This window comes from Biomphalaria glabrata, chromosome 4, assembly GCF_947242115.1.
Source record: "Biomphalaria glabrata chromosome 4, xgBioGlab47.1, whole genome shotgun sequence".
NCBI lineage: Eukaryota > Metazoa > Mollusca > Gastropoda > Planorbidae > Biomphalaria > Biomphalaria glabrata.
Window position 1 is genome coordinate 2,063,831 of NC_074714.1, and position 14,759 is coordinate 2,078,589.

Here is a 14,759-nt window from a genome sequence, read left to right on the forward strand (position 1 = left end):
TTACCTGTACACAAACACAACAGAGAAATTTCTTTTTAAAAAAAAAGTCTTTAAAATGTTTAAATTCTATTTTATGGGAAATATATTGACAATTTGGAGGCGCAGTGGGTGAGTGGTAAAGAGCTTGGCTTCTGAGAGGAGGGCGGGGGGTGTCAGGGTTTTTAATACTGGTGAGGACAGGGATATTTAAATTCTATTTTATGGGAAATATATTGACAATTTGGAGACGAAGTGGGTGAGTGGTAAAGAACCTGGCTTCTGAGAGGGGGGGGGGGGGGGTCAGGGTTTTTAATACTGGTGAGGACTGGGATGTTTAAATTCGGGATCTTGATGCCTCTGAGTCCACCCAGCTCTAATGGGTACCTGATGTTAGTTGGGAGATAAGTAAAGATGGATAGTTGTTGTGCTTGACAACTGACACCTTCGTTAACCATGGGCCAGAGAAACAGGTGACCTTTACATCATCTGCGTTATAGATTGCAAGGTCTGAAAGGGGAACATTTTTTGTTATTGACAATTTAGGCAACAGCTTCTCTCCTAGACTAGATTTTTTTCTTCCACTATATATGCAGACAATTCAAAGTTTTTCTACTTCACTATATATTATCCCTGTTAAACAGGATGTGAGCCTGTCATGTTGTGGGGTCTGTATCCGCAAACCCACTCAAATCAAGTTTGTCAAGAGATAAATCACATAAAACACATTAACACTAAACTAATTTGATTAGTAACCAAGTAAAATCAACAAGTGCATTCTAACTCTTATTACTATACTAGTCAATCAAATGTTTTCACTACGACTACATATTTATCGAGTTCAATGAACAAACAAACCCTCAAATCTATTGTTTCTTCCTATTATATTATAGTGTTGTTGTTTTTTTATAACTATTTCACTATGTAATTATGTTTACCAATAATTCTGCTATCTTCAACATAGAATCTCTAAAATTTCCTGAGCTATTTTTAGTCTTGTTAGAAAAAGTCACTAATTTCCAGTAGTTGATAATGTATAGTTAAAATGGTCACACTCACAGTAAAAACATGTCATGTACCACCTCCTATAATCGCCAAAGCTTTTGTGACAGTCCCTCTTTTTCCATACATCTATCAATGACCACACATATCAACCACCACTTACCCCAAGGGAAATTATCAATATCATAATATCATATAATCATATGATTATTCAGATTATGATTATATTTTATATATATATATATTATAATAATATAAATATATGTAACATAAACATTGAGTTGTTTTAGGATTGCTGTACTACTGTAGTCGTAGACAGTGTAGACGTAGATTTAAGATTATAATGTAGATTTAAGATTATAATCGTTAACAAATCAAATGATGACAAATGTATTCATTGAATATTTAATTACTAGATCTAGATGTATGTTCTAAAAAAAAAAAATTAAAAGCACTATTATCTATAAATGAGTACACAATATTCATCTAGATTCTAAGTTAATTAACTTAATGTTTTAAAAAATTCTCAAATCTTAATTTTAATCATAAAAACTTTAAAAAGAGGATAAATGATGATTTAATAAATGTGTTTGCCTTTTTTTTTTATATCTATACTATTACTACTATTAAGTAACTATTAGTATTAATAGTATTATTACTTAACTCACCATTCAGTCTATTGCGGCACTGACGTTATTTGACGTTAATAATAAATACTTTGAAATACCAATAGGCATAGGGCATACGCCATGCCCATGATGATTGATGACTGATGATCATTTCATTATGTTATGAAGATTTGAAGATAGAGACTAGAGTCTAACTAAGTCTAGATCTAGATCGATAATATTCTACGCATTTCATGTCTAAATCTATAATAGATCTACTACATTACTAGTCTAGATTCACTAGTACTACTAGTAGATCTAGATCTAGATCTAGAAACTAGATATCTAGATTCTAGATCTAGATCTAATCTACTTTGTGCATCTCTGGGCTGGGAAGCTTCAATCACGAAGGTCAAGGTTGAAGCATGGTTCCGGTAAGTCGGGGACACGACAATTCGTTCACTGACATTTCGTTCACCGACAAATCGTTCACGACTTTTCGTTCACGCGACTATTCGTTCACCAGACATTTCGTTCACCCGACTATTCGTTCACGCGACATATCGCTCACGGACTATTCGCTCACAGACAACTTGTTCACCGACAACTTGTTCACCGACAGTTGGTTCACGACAAATCGTTCACGCGACTAATCGTTCACGCGACTATTCGTTCACGGCACGGACAAATTGTTCACAGACAAATCGTTCACTGGATAGTAACATATTGTTTATATTATATGTTCTCGTCGCGTGTTTAATTTATTTACATTAAAACTTTTGTAGCTATTATTTCCAAATGCAAAAAATTTCTAGAGATCAGGTCAAATCCGAGTTTATTTAATTTCGTTGTTGTTGTTAATATTTTGTTAATGATGACAGAATGTGGTAAAAATTATACTTAAAATAAAAAAAGAGATCTTACAAGCAAGCTAAAAATGTAAATGGGCCCTCACTTTACTATTTACTATAGGTAACTTTTTTACTTTCACCTTTAATATACATTTACACCCCCTTCTTTTTTTTCATCTACCGGGAATCTACCCATTCATCTGGCTACTCTACCTAGCTGAGTTGAGTTGAGACATACTGGCTCCTCTGGAAGTCATACAACTTTATTGGACATTGCCTATACACATGTTCAATCTGTTAACATTGAAAATATCTACTAGACACTAGTATAGTACTTTCCATCAAGTTTAAAAGAAGTTTTATTTTATTTTTATTTTAGTTAACTTGTTTCTATATGTGACCACCCATTGGTAGACTAATTTGATTGCTTTGACTTCAATAACAAATTTATTGAAAAAATTTTATTTTGTTGTTTTGCAATAAATTATAATTTTTTGATAGAGAACCAAAATATTTCCTAGTGTTCTATATGTAATTTGTTTTTTTTTCTTAGATGTCTTATCTCTCGTAAAAACACTGAAAGGATTGTGGAAAAAATACTAGTGTGTCTGAACTAGCCAGGAAAACCAGTGACTTGGCAGAATGCATGACGCGTTGGACGTAATCATCTTCTTTTTTGAAGAAACGTCTGTATTATATAAGATAAGATTTGTTTTTGTTAATAAGATATCAATAAAATGGGTATGTTAATTAAACATCTGGACCGCTATTAAGAAGATAAGCAAATATGGGTCGGTCGTACAAGACCTCATGATGGACACGAGAGTAAAAGAAGGCCTACATGTTGACAGTAAAAATGTTACCTATAGTAAAGTGAGGGCCCATTTAAAATTTCAGCTTGCTTGTAAGATCTCTTTTATCTTTTAAGTATAATTTTTTCACATACTGTCCTCATTAACAAAATATTAACAACAAACTAACAAAAATTTTAAAAAGAATTTCGGATTAGGCCTGATCTCTAGCAATTTTTTTGTTTTTGGAAATATCCAGTGAACGATTTGTCTGTGAACAATTTGTCTGTGAACGAATTGTTCGTGAACGATTAGTCGCGTGAACGATTTGTCGTGAACCAACTGTCGGTGAACAAGTTGTCGGTGAACAAGTTGTCTGTGAGCGAATAGTCCGTGAGCGATATGTCGCGTGAACGAATTGTCTGGTGAACGAAATGCCTGGTGAACGAATAGTCGCGTGAACGAAAAGTCGTGAACGATTTGTCGGTGAACGAAATGTCAGTGAACGAATTGTCGTGGAACCCGGTAAGTCGGAACTTTAAAAAAAACGAATGTAAACAAAGAGCAGATTACTGTGGGTTAAACAGTTCTGGTAAGACATTCTAGAGACAGAGATCTAGATCTAGAATCTATATCATAATTCATATCGACTCTCTAATAGTAATACTAATATATTTTTTGTTATGCTAACCTTTTTACATAACAAATATAAAAAGAAATACAACACAGTGACATTCAAGTCTTTCTTGCGAGAACATGGAGTTGATCCAGGAACATTTCTAATTTCTGCGCTAGATTTTGTATGTAATGTTGGAAACGAAACACAGGGACAGGGTACCCGGTACATGATACATGTACTATGTAATTATCTATGACGCTACTATGATCTATCATAATCATAAGCATGTAGTCATTGATTTTTTTGTAGATCAGTAGATCTAATTATCATTATGTAAATATTGTAAATTGTATTTTTTCACATGGCTGGAGTGGCTATATATAGTATATTCCATCTACAACTGCTAAAGTCTTTAGTAAAGTCATTTCTTTAAAAGTAAGAATTGTATTTTTACAAATTATTGATAGATCTTCAAAAATAAAATTGAAAACAAAGTTAACATTTTGAAATGTTTACTTTCTTACACAACAAGAATGATGTGATTGAAGCTCTTTCTATTTGGGGACATAAATGAAGAAGGCACCATTCTTCAGACTGCAAGTCCTAGGGACCACTAGGGTTGATAGGAAACGTCATTACCAGGCCCATGGATGAAACTAGTTTATGGCAATGTATTGCAGAAATCTAATCTTGAACCTGTAGTTTTTTATATTTTATAATAACATTCTTGAACCTGTAGTTTTTTATATTTTATAATAACAGTAGTTAAAACTTGTGAAACAGTAAAATTGATTTCATTTTTTTTTTTTTCAAAATGGCGCTGCACTGTGGTGACATGCAATTTGTGCTTTCATTATTCATTATTATTTCTTTGCTGGATAATGTTTTTTGTTTGGTGTAATGCACAAATTGTACGACAAATTTCCTTACGGATAATAAAGATTATTATTATTATTATTATTATTATTTAATTGTTTTTTTTTATCTTTTTTTTTTTCTAAATATTATTGTAGCTTAAAAATCTTGTATATTTACATTGCATTCAATTTAGGTACCAATGTTACAGATTTGCTGTCAAAGAATCACTCAGATGAAAAATAGTCCCAGTGACTTATTGACAACATGCAGATCTAGATATTTTGGGAAAAAAATAGTGTTTGATGAGGTGCACAAGTCATTGATGAAAACCAGTGGCATAATGTTTCTTAACAAATTCGTCTGAGTTCTATTGAGTCTGTCATTCAGAGACAAATGCAAATTTTTTTATCTGGGCCTCTATCTCACCCTACTGAGAAATATTGCAGGACACACTTTCAGCACCTGCCAACAACATGCATGCAGACAGTGCTCTTGGCATGACAGACTGTTTACTTTAGAAAAGCCCCCAATGCCACTATTGGCTATCTGGATTCAAAAGTAAAAAAAAATTCTAGACCTGATGATATGGAACTTCAAAAAAAGATTAATTACATCCAACATGTCATGCATCTAGTCATGCTTGTTAACCAATGTAAATTCTGCTAAGTCATGGTTTTCCTCGCTGTCTCATGCACCCCATTCCATGATCTAATAGCACTAGGGAAGAAGGAACATTTGTACAAATTTGTCCTAGCAAATGGAATGAGGTATTACATGTGCCTTTATCTTTTTGTCTTTCTTGATTTTTAATTAGCCTCTGTCTTTCTATTTGAAGATTGTGCTTCAGCGTTTTATGTATAATTGCTACTTTACTTTTAAGTTTTCTATCCTGTAGGCCTTCCAAATTTAGTGATTTTACTAAAGATATTACTGTAGTCAAATGTGAATATTTGTTTGTTATGATTCTTACTGCTCTATTTTGTGGACAGTTTCTTAATGTTTTCTTGAGTTGAGGGGTCCCAAACAGAGGATACATATATATTCTATTATTGGCCTAACCAAGGTTAAAAATGTTTAAAATGTTTACACATTTCAGCATGCAACTTCCTGCCCAAGAATTCTCAAGTATAAACTTGATTGTGCTGAAGATAATGATTTAGCTCTGAGAAAACAGTTGAAAAATTCTTAGTGACTTAATACATATTATAAAGTCAGAGTAAAATCTTTGAAAAATGTATTGAAAGAAAAAATCAGCTCTTAAAAGAAAAAAAAAGACTTGAAATATATAAAGATAACTATTTTGATGTTTTTATGTTGTTTTTATATTGTATATATATATATTTTATATTGTTTTTAAAATATAAACATGAAATTTACAAATTTAATTTACAGTGGTTTATCTATCAGTTTATCTATTTAAATAAAATTTAATTTTCAATGCATTATTCTATATCGTTTCTGAACTTCCATTGCACATATTTTGTTAACCATAAGGAAACATACTGTACAGTGATGAGCAATTGTCATTTGCCTTAACACTGCACTATTATGGTCCCAAGGCTTATGAATACCTGACAAGAAAATTCCATCTTCCCTGAACCAAAACATTAAGAAGGTAAATGTGTTGGGTAAGTTATGATTTTTATATCAGTAAGCCATCATTTTAGCAAAAATATATTGATCTATAATGTATGATTGTCATTCTGCATTTACATCAATCCACAATAAGATTTAAGAAATTTTATAATTAAACAATTCTTTTTAATTTAAAACAGTGCTACATTTTGATACATCTAAATATATATATATATTATAAGCATTTGGATACAAAATGTACTTTTTCCTATTTTGTCAGGAGGTTATCAGAAGTTAATGGCTCTCCAGGAATCAACAGATGCATGATAGAAGCATTGAAACAGTTCAAGACAGTCCAGAAATATACACCAATGTGGCTTGCATGATAGATACAATGGCAATCAGGAAACAAATTTGTTACGATGCACATAAATAAAAAAAAAAAGACTGGATTTGTCAATCATGGGCATCAAAATGATACTGAGGAAATGGAAGCAACAGAAGCCCTTAGTTGGTTTGAAGGGCAAAAGGCAAGCTCCCTTAGCCTATTCTTTTATCAATAGCAATAGTCTGTCTCAGACTTCTGTGCCAGTGTGAACTGCATTTAGTTTAAAGAGTGGTATTGGTCTGCATGAGCCATTTATCACTTTAAAAATACTTTGCGTGGTCTGGAGGCAATACAGTATTTTATATAATTAGCCCAAAAATGACTAGTAGCAACAGAGTCGAAATGACCACATTGGACAATGGTTATGCTTGCCCTGGATGTGGCAAAATATGTAGGTCACAGCTGCGTAGTCACAGGAAATTCTGCATTCCTCATTAATCTTTAGAGTCGAAGACAAGCTTTATTATTAGTATTGCCAAAAGACTCACTTCAAGGCATACACTGTTCAAAAGCCAGAAAATGGACGTAGCACTAGCTGTGCAAGTGATAAGTGCTTCTGTAGCTAATGCCTTGCAATATTTACATGAAACTGGACAAACTGGATCTGAACATGATTTTTCAGACGTGCTGCCAACCGTTACATTTTTAAGAGTAGGATAAATAATAAGAATAATTTCATTCTGATTTAAGTTGTCTATTAAAACTTGGTCTTCTTAGTGTACAAATATTCAATGTATAAATATAGCTGATTTATTTTAAACAATTATGCTTGATGTTAAATAAAATGATCAGAACTATTTGGCTGGGTATTTGAGCTTATTAATGAGAGGCCTATTGTATAAGTAATATATTTAATGTTGTTTAAAGAACATTAGAATGGTACTCATCATATCAAGAAACGGTATTCATGATTTTGAAGTTACAATTATAATTTACGCATAAATATTAAATAAAAAACCATGTGTTAATATAACTATAATAACTATCGATTTTTCTTCCTTTCATTTAGACAATGGACTTGCTTTTTAATATATTGAACTCAAGAAACATTCACTAGAAAGGTTTCAAGTCACCTATAAATGCCAATAACTGGCCAGATAAGCTCCATTTTCTTGAAGTCACAAAAAACATATTTACTGTCCATGGAAACTTCTGATGGTTGCTTTCTTTATCAAACAAAAAGGTAAATATGTATTGGAAACATAATATACAATTTACATTTTTAAAATATTTTTTTTTATTATCACTAATTAATTTGAAATTTTTATTTTTCTATTTAAAAAGTTTTGTTTTTTTTTCTTCAGACACTGCAATAACTGGCTTTTTGATCAATATTGAAAGTATTATTTGCATAGTGCCACAAATTCTGATGGTTCAGCAATTTTTACTTACATGCAAAGTTTCACAAGAACATCTGGAACTATTATTCAATGCAATGAAGAAGAGCTGGTAAGTTAAATAAAAAACAACAACTTTATTTTCTCCACATTTCCAATGTTGCTACATAATTTTATTTTGGATTTCATAGATTACAATTGTATCACATGCATTCTTTTTTTTCTTTAATTATAAAATACAACATTTTATTTTTTTTTTAGGTGGCTGATACAATAACCCCAATGTTAGGCAGTTTCAAGCTACATTTAAGAAACTCCTGGTTCGATGTGGTGTTCATCCTGGAAAGACGGGCAATGGTTCTTTGTGGAACAGTTTTGGAACAACTTCATCTTTGGAAAATTCATCAGACATGGATGCAGCTGACCATACGTTTTGATCTGAACATGATTATTGTTCTCATTTCAATGTCAATCATATACGCACAATAGAGCAAATTGTCTCATATATAGCCCGATGGGTTTGTTAGAAAAACCATGAATGTGATTGGTTGGTCAGTATGTTGAGAATCATTAGTGCGTGTTGACAAGCCTAGAGATTTTTCTTTAAATTATTAAATTAAAAAAATAAAAGTGGACTAATCATTCCATCAAATGGTACTGTAACATTAGTACTATCTGCTGAGAGAGCTATTCGGCATCTCATGAGAATAAATACTGTCAAAATGTGCAGACCAGAGCTAATTCTCTATTCAGTTAAAAAAGAATTAAGCACAACAGACATTTTTAGTTTAGGAGAACATGTATTAGAAAGTCCATCAAGGATTGAAAATCACTCTTTTGGCTTACTATGGCTGCTTGTCAATATTTTTGTCAATATGAGACTGCATCATATGTTCAATATAAAACAACATGCCACTGTTGTGAGGCAAGAATTGTCCAAGAATATTTTATTTAAAGGTCAATAACTCTTTCTTTACTTCTGCTACAGATAATGCAATTCAATACAATGACTAACGTGTTATTAATAGTTGATATCATCTTATCATATATAATATAGATGTTAGTTCAAAAAAGAAGATGATTACGTCCTATGCTACATGCATTCAGTCATGCATATTAACCAATGACTTACATTCTGCCATTGTTCAATAAAGTTTACAAAAGACAGAAGTGACAGAGAAAAAAGTTTTAACTAGTAAAGTGGTGGTCGAGTTGTTTTAAATAATAGTTAAAGTATTTTGTAGGTAGTTAGAATGCTATGTAAAATTTTTTAAAGAGTAAAGTAACTTTGTAATGTTACAGATAATTTTAGACATTTCTGTGTAGCAGACATACTGCATGTATGATTCCTTCCAGTAGATGATGTCATTTATTGCATGATGTTAATGAGCTTCCCAATAAAATGTCTTAACATAATTCTTTACTTTGTTATTTTATAATAATAATAACAATCTTTATTGTCTAGGAGGAAATACATTTACATTTAGTATGTGAGAAAAATATTTATTTATGAAGGTCCCCAAAAACAAAAAAAGAGCTCTTACGTTAAAATGTTTAAAAATGTATCACATTTGCTTATAGGTCTAAAAATATTTGACAAGCTTGTTTGCACTAAAACAAAAAATGTAATATAAAACTCGAGATTCTGCAAATCACTAAAAAGCAAAATGATATACAATATTGTGAGAGACATATTGTAATGTAGGCCTATATTATTATTATTATTATAGCTTTTATATAGCGCTACTTTCATGCTTATAGCATGCTCAGAGCGCTTTGGTCCAATCTCATTTGTGGACCAGTGGAGGGGAGGGGATATCTAGGAGTTGGTTTTCCGTGCTGCCTTTAGGCGCTCAGTAAACGCAGCTCTGCCCGAGTCGAACCTCGAGCCCCCTTCTAGGTAGCCAAGCCAAGCCAAGTGCACTTGGCCTCTCGACCACGCTTCCCACACTATACACTGTATATTTCTATACATTTAAATAGGACTGGCTCATTGCAGGATGTCCCTACTGCTAATGGTGTCTGGACAGCGAATGTGAAGCCTTTTATAAAGGAAAAAAAATAGTGAAGGATGCGACGTGCGGTTCAAACATAAATTTTGTTTAGTTAAAATACATTGATTGACATTAAGATTGCACACTCGTTTATTTAAGTCTAAAAATGTATACATGTATTTTTTTTAGTTTGTTAGATTACAAATATGTTCATTTTTAATGAACACAATTTTTCATCACATAATCGGCCGGCATCATTTGAAAGCCTCCATACTGACATTGTTTTTCAGGATTTCCTTATCTCCGTACAGTGAGAGACCATAATCTGTACCAAGCCCAGCTCTGTCATGACCTCCACTATTGAAACCAGTTCTGTACATCGTATCTGTATCTGTGTGACATTTGTTGGCATCGGGAATTGAAGATCTCACTTGTCCAAGAGAAGTATTGTGACGTTCTGACACGTCTCAGAAATGCTGGTTCCATTTTGTCTAACTGCCCACCACTCACCTGACCTACTTAAGCGTTTGTTGTTCTCACAGGACTTTCTGATCTCAGCATTCCACTCTCATATCGTTCCTTGCACTGTCGGGTGTATGCAGTTGCTCTGATTGGTTCACACTGTTCTCAACTTAGCCAAGTTGTCTGCCTTTCTTTTTCATTGATTCTAGAATGAATTGCTGATAACACAGCAGATGTCCTGGCACCCTGCTCTTCATAGCACTTCCTCATTGATTATTTTAGTTTACCACCATCTTTTAAAGATCCGCCTTACGGATTTCTGTTATCAGCAGCAGACGGCTTGGCTGGCTTGGTCACGTTCATAGAATGCCTCAAGGTTGACTTCCACATGATTTTCTGTATGGTGATCTAACAGAAGGCAGGAGAGCCGCTGGTCGTCCACGTTTAAGGTACACTGATGTATGCAAACGCGACACGAAGCTCTTCAAAATCGACACTAACACTAACAGCTTAGATAGATCCATGGAGAGCGAGCATAAAAGAAGGAAAGGTCCTGGACTGCACAACAGTAGCAGAAATAAGGGTGAAAGTACAACAGCACCTGGTGAATACAAATGCCCTCAACCTGTGACCATAGCTATGTATCAAGGATTGACCTCTTAAGTCACACAAGAAATTCCAAAGGGAAAATATATATAACGATGACTTTAAATGCCACATAACAATGAATTCCATCCATTTGGTCACATCAGCTGTGTGGAGAGGAGGAACTGCTTTGTGGGCGACATCGTTCCGACCATAAACAATGCCCCAGACTTTCATGGCGCTTCTACGAGATAAGCCATAGTCGTTACGACTGAGGAGTCCAACAATGAAATGTAATCCACTTGATTGTCTTACATTCGCTTCAAACAGATCTACGCTTATCTTTAGAAAGTCATCACAATACAGTCGGACATTTTTGTTGTCATTGCTTTTGCATCATTTATATGGATTAGTTCAGAGTAAAGTATTGCGCTTTCGCAAGCCTGAATCCAGCATTGCAAGGCAAACCCTAACCTGGACCCCGCCTCCCCTCCCCTTAGGAAAGAGGAAGAGGGGACGGCCCCAAGAATAGATGGCGCCGCGATTTGGAAGCAGATGCTGAGCAGATGGGCGAGACAGTTGGAGAGACTCGCCCAGAACCGAGACGCCTGGAGGAAGCTGGTTGGTGGCCTATGTCCCAGAAGGGACCACAGGCAGAGATGAGATGAGATAAAAGTATTGCTACCCCTACATTGACCTCTGTTTAGCCTTTCACAATATTCTTCAATACATGTAACTTATTCTCATATCTCATATGGTCTTTTCTCTTTTACCGCCAAACATGAAGAAACTGAGAGTCTAACAGGGGCAATAACCCTTGTATTTTTGTTAACTTACTTACACTTAAGTCCTCCTGCGCCGTTCAGTGCATACAGTGATGAGCGGTGATAAGCGACTTCCCAACTGATGCCCACATATTTTAGGTTTAGGTCCTCTAACAGGTTGTAACGCCATGTTATAAGTTGACGGCCTTGCTTTCAATTTCCTCTTTTCAGCTTCCATATCATGGCTAACTTTCGTTAACTTGTGTCGTCTGCCTAATAAGGGAAAGTCCCACAAATCTCACACGACGTTTGGTCACCATTTCACTTAGAGGACTTCTCTGTTGGTGACGTGATCTCGGTATATTATTCCTAGGATTCTTGTTAACAGCCAACAGAAACTAAAAGCCTCAGTTTACAGTAAGCAGTGTTCTATTACCGCCAAAGATTTGAAATCAATGGTCGCGAGACGTTTTGAGTATTAGGCCTATTATCTAAAAAACAAAACGGGAAATATTACAAATAGCAGAGCAAAAAATGACCACTAGACCTTTAGGACGTAATAATCTTCTTTTTTTTTTTTTTGAAGAAACGTCTGTATTTTGTAAGATAAGAATGTTTGTAAACAGTTTTGTTTTACATGTTTCGGATTAGTGTTGCCGGTCGTTGACTTGTAGCATCAAACCGCTGGTAGACAACTAAACAGCTGTAGGCGTATAATATATTAACCATAGACATAAATAAATATAGACTGGCCGAAGGAAATAACTTCATGTAACTTGAAAACATGTATATCTATTGTATTCGGATTTCCGAATTATGAAAAATTGCATGATCTTCATTCTTAGAGATTAAACAAAACTACACTGCCTCTTTATTTACAATATATAGGTTATGGCTGAAATAGATATGAATACTTAACTTTTATACTGCTCATAGATGCTGTATAATAAAGTACACAAATTTGCAAGTCACAAATTTTCGTTTCATAAAACTCTTTAATCGGCCAGTCTCTATTTATTTATGTCTATGATATTAACTTATAAAACTTGAAATAACTTGATTAACTTCCTTGTGAACAAAACAACATATAACTTTCTTTACAATATAAACAAATTCAACTTGAGATGAACTGAAATAAATTTAGTAGACTTTAGTAATAATACAAAAACTCACTACAATAACACGTCTTTTCAGTCTGGCGTTATGGAGTCGTCTCCCCTATCTAAGACCGCAGACGACTATAGGCCTACCGTATTTCTTGCATCATTCACAACCAATCGTTAACCTCTTCCCACCGTAAACATAGAAACACACACACTCCACTATAAGGTAAGATAATTTTTATTGATCCAATCAAATGGAAATTCAGTTTGACTACCATTGACAACCTCAGCGTAACTCCTGTACAATAACAATATAGATACGGAACAACATTCACACACAAAACACATACACACTTACAACCAGCGCTTTATGAATTAGACTTCTATGAACTTCTCGATGACGACAGATGATCTTGCAACACTCTGACCGAAAGTGCCACGAAGGATTTTTTTAAATCTTTCAGTTTTAGTCCTAATGGAAAGGAGACGACCACTTCTTTCAGATCTTATGTAACAGTGGTTTAATGGGTGCAGGTTATCTTTAAGAATAGTGAGTGTTTTGGAAAGGCATCTTTCATGAAAAAGTTCAAGAGATGGTAGTTGTGTTCGAGTGACATACGATGCTTTTTTAATTAGTCTATAGTCTTTGTGCCAGTGAAGTAATACGGGTGTTCTTCAGAGTTGAAGATAATCTAGCTACTTCCTAGTCCAAACCTCCCGCAGGACGACGGGTATGGCAGAAGGCAGGGTATGAACCCGAGACCACTGAACGACAGTCCTGCGCGCGTGCCTCACGACCAGACAGCTTTACTTCGTTGTCTTACATTATTACATATTTTCTTTTTAGCATAAATATTATCAATCTATGTAATGCACCAACTGTTACTATTGTCGACTATTTGTAGGTCATTGTTACAGAAATGACCACGAATTTGTTGTCTTACATTATTACATTTTTTAAGCATAAATGTTATCAATCTATGTAATGCACCAACTGTTACTATTGTCGACTATTTGTAGGTCATTGTTACAGAAATGATCACGAAATTTGTGACAGGATTTGACGTTAAGTCGTGAGAAATCAGTCCAGAGTGACATTTGTTTGTTAGGCTTGTATTACACCGGAAATGGCTCTAATCGCGGGAAGTGAGACAGGTCAGCTTAACACCAAGAGGGAAAGTACATTCAGCAGACGTGAGCCAGACGATCGCGTACACCCAACACAGCAACTGTAAGAGGATTAGATTGCAGGGGGGGGGGGATAAGCATGTTTAATTAGAACATGCACATGCGGATCCTAGGCAGTTTGTAAAGCACAGAAAAGCTGCTTTAGCTGTGTACTTAAGTTTAAATAAAATTGTAAAAAATGCGTTCTGTTCGTGCCGAAATGTAATTAGGGCAAGACTGGTTGGCGGTGCAAGGATGTAGACCTACCATTTCTTCGTTGATAAAAAAAAACAAATGCGCAGTGTGACATAATCTATTTAGTGTATGTGAGAGTGTCGACGAGGATAGGTCACACGATATAAATGTGTCGCTTTTAAAAGAGCCAAATATGAATATTATAAATGACACTTTAATCGCCCATTACTTTCTGATTTGGTTCAAGATTATTCGTGCCAAAATATTCATGGAAAACAAAATTTCTTTTAAAACACATACTTTGGTCTATACATTGCTGGATTTTTAGGCCTAAATCTTATATTCCAGTATGCTTTTCATTGCATAGCGGAGAGAAATCAAAGATCACTGACTGATTCTTGGACTATTTCTATTTTTTTTTTAAAATCCTACACACCAAAGTCAAAAGCATTTTGTTTTCGTTTCAACCGTGACATTTCCTTGC